The sequence below is a fragment of the Bombus bifarius genome, unplaced genomic scaffold, assembly GCF_011952205.1.
Source record: "Bombus bifarius isolate JDL3187 unplaced genomic scaffold, Bbif_JDL3187 scf7180000008038, whole genome shotgun sequence".
NCBI classification, from domain to species: Eukaryota; Metazoa; Arthropoda; class Insecta; order Hymenoptera; family Apidae; genus Bombus; species Bombus bifarius.
In genome coordinates this window covers 425,617-433,498 of record NW_022884408.1, presented here as the reverse complement: position 1 = coordinate 433,498, position 7,882 = coordinate 425,617, and positions in this window count along the sequence as shown.

Sequence of the window (7,882 nt, the reverse complement as noted above, 5' to 3'; positions counted from 1 at the left end):
AAAAATATCAAAAACGAGAAAATGATTCGATTACAGGTATTACTTACAGGTATATGTTAACGAAATTAACATGAAAAATTATATAATGCGAGACAAAATAAAAACCATTGTAAAACTGTATAAAGTTTCTATAAATTGGTCGTTTTGATTATTTCGATAGTTTGAAGTTATTGACCAAGTTATCTAATACTAATTAATCTACAAGTATCAAATAGGAAAGAATCAAATTGAATTTTTTGAAATGCAACTCTTTTTAGATGGAACAGTAGATGTAAACCGTAGATAATAGAATTGGAGAAAATATTCCAAATATTCAACGTCCTCCGATTTGGAATGCGTCCCAGCTTTGCACCTTCCTGTACCGCGCAACATTATTCGGTCCACTTGTCGGCACCCCTCTGCGTAGCAGTCCCTACACAGCCACCCTTTCGTAATCCTGTTAGCGAGCACGACGCTTCCACGCACCTACGCAATGGCCTGCCTACCCCCTTTGTTCCTGCAGTCTAGCAAAAAACAATGCGCGACACGGATCGGGATTTCGGCGATTGTTCAGTCAAAGAAACATACAAATTCGGTAGCTTTCCTATCTCCAGGGTTTTTTTGAAAATCGAAAGTTTTGTTGACTGTTTAGGAAATTCCAGAAGTTGTAACAACGAATCTAAGTTTGCAAGATAACTGCTATTAAAATAGCATAAAATATAAAGATGTTTCGAACACGAGATGAGACAAGTGGGGAAGAAAAAGCGATTATGATGTAAATTGATGGAAATGATCGTGGGGGATGATAATTATCGCAGTGGAAAAATGCCAGTTGATACGGTCGGTCGATCACGAGTTTCCAGAGCTATAGCGAAGGCAGATAGAAGAAGAGAGGATTACCGATCGCAAGACGTGGCATGGGGCTACGAATGGAAATGGCTGATGGTGGGTACAACCCTCTTTTAGCTTTCTTTTGGACGTTGCGGCTAATTTGCGGCTACATGGTTTGACAGGAAGGAAGGAAGCGATCGGAAATGAAGGGAGCCCGTCAAGATAAAGGAAGAAATAAACTCCTTCTTTCCTTATGATTTGCATGCAATTTTCAATTCCACCGACACTGTTCCTTTGATGTTTTCTACCGATCGTTCCTTGATTAACGTCCTATTACGCGCCCACAGGATCCTTTTTTTTCCTTCTCTTGCTTCGTCTCACTAATGTATCGTTGTAAGTATTAGGTGTAAAGTAAGTTCGTTTTTGTTTCTTTGTGTTGAGGTTGACTGATTCAAAAACGAGTGGATGAATTTGTAATAGAAAAGTATATGGAAATAAATAAAGGTATAAGTGTAATGTATAAGTTTATGCTGATCCAGATCCTTACTCTCTCAGTGTTACGATACAATAGAATCGATAGGGAACACATTATAGCAAAAGGACATTACCGAAAAAATTAACCTTACAGCTTTAGCTAATCTATTTATTAATTTCTTTGTTCCTAGACCTTATAATTCAAAGCATAATGTATATTCAAGGGTACAATAATATGGACCTCTCCATGTTTAGAATATTTTTGTTGCACTAAATTCTATTTTCTGCGTAATAGTGGTCTCTGGATCACGGATATGCATAAATAAAGATATAGAGTTTTTCTTGAAGTAGTTACTTCAACACTTTGAAAGAACGGCAATGATCTTATAGGTTTATATAAAATCTATTTAATAAACGATGTACATGGGTAATGTATTATTTGTTTGATTATTTGTCTGTACTGCACGAAAAAAAATAAGAAATTAAAGAAATAATTGAATATTTCGAAGCGAATTTTTCATCTTCTACTTCTACTGTTTGTACAATTGAAATACCAATTTTTCTGCCATTTACTACGTGATCTGATCCAAAAATGACGAGACTACTTTCATTGTAACTTAGATTGCTAGTCCTGACAAAACTGCCGTAAATAAAACACGACATTTGATCATATTTTAATATACTTCTCATTTTAATAAAAGTAATCAGATAATTTGTTCATTAGGAAGTAAAAATACGCTATTTCACTTCGTGTTTACCAATTTGTGAAGTAAAAAGATTACAAATTTCATCACTACGCATTGAAAAACATGCTTTTCCAAGGTGTCTTTTTTTGGAATTGATATATATTAGGTCGTCAATTTATCTTAATGAAATTGATAGCGTAAGATTCGTTTTAACTTTTACTAGATATTGATTGTTCTTATCCTTCTCTGGTTGAACTAAAATATACCGAGGATTTCAAATTGCACCCCTCCGAACGTTTCGAACGTATCAATTGTTGCGCATGGGGTGTTAGGCACGCGATAGAACGCGACATGTGCTACCAGCCGCCACGATTCACCCTGTGTCTTATAAAACGGGAGAATAGGGTGGCATGTACAAAAAGAGAGTGACTCTTGATCATTCGACATCCCTTTGGTTAATTCTTTTCACTCGAGTGCATTACTCGAGGATTAACCCCGCAATCCGCTGCAACCACCAGAAGGGGTAGAAGAATTTACAGCATAGTACAGAGAAGATAAAATTCAAATAACAATTTCGAATCTTGCTACGAGAAATTGACTCAACGCTACAATATATCGAATAATACATTGATGGTTCATTAATTAATATAACGATACTGAATGGTTAAATAACTAAAAATCAATACCCAGCCTAACGCTTGAATATTGCTACACAAATTGACGATGATCGATTCTCTGATCTTCATTCATAGAAAGTCTCTTTGTTCATTTTCACATATATCGCGGGAAAAACTCGAAAGAATCTCCAGACTGATTTTTATTAGCATCGGGATACGGGCTGGCATAAAACTACGCACAGGGCGACGATAACGAAATCCTCACCCTTTTCGGTGCACCCTAAAGTTTAGCGATCTCTAATGAACTGGTAGTCCGTTAGTTAGTCTAACTCGTCTCTCTTTCTCTTTCTCTCGCCTATATACCGGCTGTGCTTACATACGCGCATGCATACATATGTACTTTGCTCCATTGGCACACACGAAGAGAAGAAGAGTCGGAACAGAGAGAAAGGGACGTTGGGACGCTACGCACACGCGAATACAGATAAATCCTGTTAGCCGTAGCCGGCGCGAGAGCAAAGCCGAATTTTCCCGGCTCGCATCTGTGAATATTTGCCCGTGGGTAGCGCATTACATGCGCGTTGTAATGCGCTCTAACTACGCTCTGTGTCTACGATTCGACGCATTGGACGCCACGCACACGATCAAACGCTGCAAACAGCGGCGCGATGCGTGCTTCGGGGCAGTGCTAAATTTACATTTTTACGGGATTACATTGGTACCGCTGTGCCGATCGCATGACCACTCCCATGGGAGGATTAAGCGATATAGTTACAGCTGTAATACAATCGGACGTCTATAAGACTAGAGTTTTGTTCATTCCCTTCCGTCTCACGTGGAAACCTCTACAAATCTGTAGATGCATACAAAAATACCAACAAATCAGCTCCAAATTTTCTATTAGTCGACGCTTCGGGAATCAATCATTTCACTAACTAATTTTCTGATAATAAAAAAGCTACTACTATATAAATGTTCGGTAAGCAAGATTTACATAATCCAAACGCTAATAAATTTTCTAGATAAATTTAGAAAAGTTTCGATTCCGCTATCCGATTGAAAGCTGAAGAGCTCGTAAGCAGAATTTTTAGCGGCTTTCCAATTACAGTTTTCCTAAGACCAAAATTATTAATCGCTTCCCTCTACCTTACACATGTACATCCTTTGCGTTCAAATCGATGCACGTATGGATATACCTACTTGACACGTTCATCACTCAAAGGAAGTTTTCGTTTCTGGGAAGGCAGGCAATCGTTACGTCGCGTCGGTCGGTTCGTTTCACGCGGAGGATATAAGACGCGTGATTATTACTGACATGGGTTTAAGATTAATGCTACCACAACAGAGGTGGAGGAAATGAAAGAATGGAACCAGCACGCTCGTTCTTTGCGCACCGTGTTTATCGCGATATGTTAATGCAAACTACAGAAACGAAGGTAAAGTTCCAAGTTTCCAGATCGGTTTCAGTAGCTCGTTACTAAGCTACGGATATTGGCATACATTTATATTTTTCTTAATATACATTCTAATTAAAAACATCGAATCTAGATGAAGAATCGTTTTGTCGAAATATTAGGTTGTCCCAAAAATTTCTTTCGTTTTATAAGGAAATAATAGATGCACGACATTTCTTGTTTTATATTATTTTATTGAATTATGTATGATCCACCTATTATTTCCTTATAAAACGAAAGAAACTTTTGGGACAACCTAATGTTAACAACCACTGCTACACTTTTAATATTTTATATATTTTTGCATGTTAGAGCGCGTTTTATGCAGTTTTTATACCTTAAATTTCCCATGAATGTATAAATATTCCGTGGTCTTCTCGTTACAATGCTAATGAAATTTCAAAATGTTTTATATAACATGTATAATATAACATACAAAAGTTTCCTGTAAATTGTATGTATTGTGTATAACGTGACGCGATATTTCTATTGACGCCTAACCTGAACTCGCTATCGCAAGGCAAGCACCAGCGAACGGAAATGAACGTTACATTCCGCAGAAAGGATCAATGGCGGTGAAGCCAAACGATACTTTTCGCGATTCGATCACTCCTAGAAGAAGAAGAAAAAGAAGAAGGGAGAGAGGAGAAGAAGATGAGAGAACGGTTGTCGGTGTAGATGTCTATCGATTGCTGATAATCTATGATCGAGACGTCCGATGGCATCGAGTTATTATGTAATGGGACGACAAGCAGGAAATAAAATCGACTTGTAACATCGTGACGCATCTCGCGGCAAAGCCAAAGTCACGCACAATGCATGAAACGACAGGTAGATACGAGCGAGTACATTCACCGACGTAAATAAACGATTAAGATCTTCGATGCAACGATATCGAACGACGGACAATATTGGACCACCAATGAGCCGATCGTCGATCGACGATGTATTCCTTCCGGTCGAATCTTTCGATGACAGCACTTGTATCAGCCACCTTCCAATTCTTTCTTCCGAACATAGCTTGAATTCTTACAATTTGATCTGCACATAGGCGACAAACATATTCGACCGAGTTAGGATATTAAAAGCAACTAGCTACGTATTTTACGTAAAGTGCAACAAAAGGAAGAAACTAAGTCAAAATTTCCTTTTAATGTATTATTTTACTATACGTAATTTGTCGAATTACGAAGCAAATAATGTACTTAAGGTTGACTCATGTATAATTCCAACTCAAATGATCCTACCGTACTTAAACTTAAATTGAAAATTGAGATTAAGGTGAATCAAATTTTTAACGTTTATCGCGACGATACTTAAAGAAATGATAAAGTCAAAGTCAAAGGGGTTAAAACTGACGGCGCGTGTGAACGTGTGCGATACCCTCATCCCAGATCGAGCCTGGTCTCTCGACCAGCAACAGGGTTATGAAGTTGACGAATGTGCTAAGATCACCCAAAGGTGACTGGCAGATTGTTCGCCAGCGTTCTCAGCGGTGGTCCATGCTCGCCACAACTCCGATCGATAGATTCTGACCTTAAACGAACGCTTCGCCACGCCTCTCGAAAAATGATAGATTTCTAGCTAACCCGATTCAGACTTCGACACAGGCCGCTTTGCGATTAAGCGATTTATTGCGGCTCGCGCGTCCCTGCTTAGCGGGTCAACGTGTGTGGCGTGTCAAACGGGCACGAACACGGTGCTAACGCAACCAGATGGAAAGTATTCGAACGTTTAGATGAGATTACTGCGCGATTATAAGGTTGTTTGACGTTACAGTATTATGTATAGGTACTACTGTTCAAAAGTATCTGGACATTTGCTTATCTTAAACAGGGTGTACGTAGTTCGCAAATCCTGTCGATCAGATCGAAATACATCCGCCATTCCTCAGATCAAATTAATTTATATATGTATATATATATATATCATCAGAAACCAAAATTTAGAAACAAAATCTTCATCGTCGCAAACGGAGGTTTACATCATTATTACATTGATCAGCTTACATTATTCTCTTGTTAGCGAGCCGATAGAAAATTTTGCGATTTGGTATAACATGGTTCGAAAGGAGCTTTAAGATAGTTAAAATAAATTTTTTGTTGATTCTCTTTTTCTCGGAGTTTTCAGTCTCCTTCAGTTTTTTATAGATAAACCTGTAACATTTTTACAACTATCTTTTAGCGGATATCGAGACGAATCCAGCAAGTATCGTAACAAATATTTCCCTTTCTCGTTTCTTTTTCAAAGTTCTGACGTTACAAATGGCAGCTTCCGTGACGTAGTTGATGAGAACGAAGCACGTGTTATAAAAGCGGTCATTCCAGCGCTCTTTTAACGATCCCATCATCGACCGTAAAATTCGCGATCTCTGATTAGCCGAAAGTCTAGGTTATAAGGGTAGGAAGATGGTCTGAAAATGGCGAAGTAAATTTCAAAGCTCTGCCTTAACGACGGGGGCGTGTTTACGGTAGGCAATGTCCCCTAGTTTTTGTCCGTAATTAGGCATCTGATATGGCGGCGCTCTTAATCAAAGTTTGATCGCCGCGAGCATCCCTCCCATCCCTCCACGCCCAAACTACGCAAAAATCCACGGATATTAGCACAAACGTCTTGCAATCCCTTTATGATTGCGGTCTACCTCCGAGGAGCCGGCCTGAGATTATAAATCAAGCAATCAACCGCTATAAAAGTCCGCCCACGCGCGATCGCGAGCCTCACTTTTTTCCGCGATCAAACGACGAAATTTTGTTGGTGTTTCTTTTTCTCAAGGGGATATTAATGCTTGGAGCCACGGGACGAATTGGAGGAAGAATTTTTCGAGATTTTGTTAATTTGTAAAATTTGTAATTGGGAATATTGTTACGAGATGAATTCTCTCCTTACATTCTATAGAATATTTTATAAATTGTAGATATATATACATAAATGTAATTAATATTGAAATAAATAATTATTGTAATAATTGTAATAATTAATGCAATAAATCTAATTTATAATTTATATCTATTCTCCAGAAAAATGTGTCGAAACGTGTTAAGGTATTTGTATCTAGATATGATTAGTTTGAAAGATATTTAATTTTATTGAACTTCTATATGAAAGACAAGAGAAACATAGACATGGAGATAATATTTTGCCTCTTTTCTTGTTTTTCGTACGATAAATTATCAAATGCATTCCTTGAAATCATTTACCAAATACTCGTTGGTCATTTCCTCTTACCTTTAATAACGGAAGCAATTTAGATGTCCGATTTAAAATTAACACCCTGTATACAAACATGTAGATACATAGATATCTTTTCAGGTTATGGCAGCAACCCTCGAAATCTGGCGTCGCGATTGCGATTCTCCACGGTGTGGCAGGATTTCTGCGCGCGGCGCGGACGGGCCGAGCAAAGACGATTGTTGCGCCAACAAAATACGCGAGTGGCCGGTCCAAGTGAAAAGAAATCAGGACCAGTCCGGGCCCGGTGCATTGTCGCGGCTAGAAGCGACGCGTTTATATATAACTGAGGAGTTTAAGAGCACAATACGGCATAAATCAGCGATCATCGCGTAGCCTCGCGCCTGACCAATTCAGAAGGAACACGCGTGGGCGCGTTGCCGCACGCGCGACCCGAATCCACACCGAATCGCGTACCTTATCGCTGATTTTCCGTTCTTTACGAGCGTCGATAAGAGAGCTTAGCCAGATTGTAAGAGGCAAGCGACGATTGTGATTTAAAAGACTATGTACATACCTATTTACAAACATACATTGGAATTGTGGGTTTGATAGGTATAAATAGCAGATGAAAATTAGAATGTTGATTGGTATATATGTCTGTTCATAATAT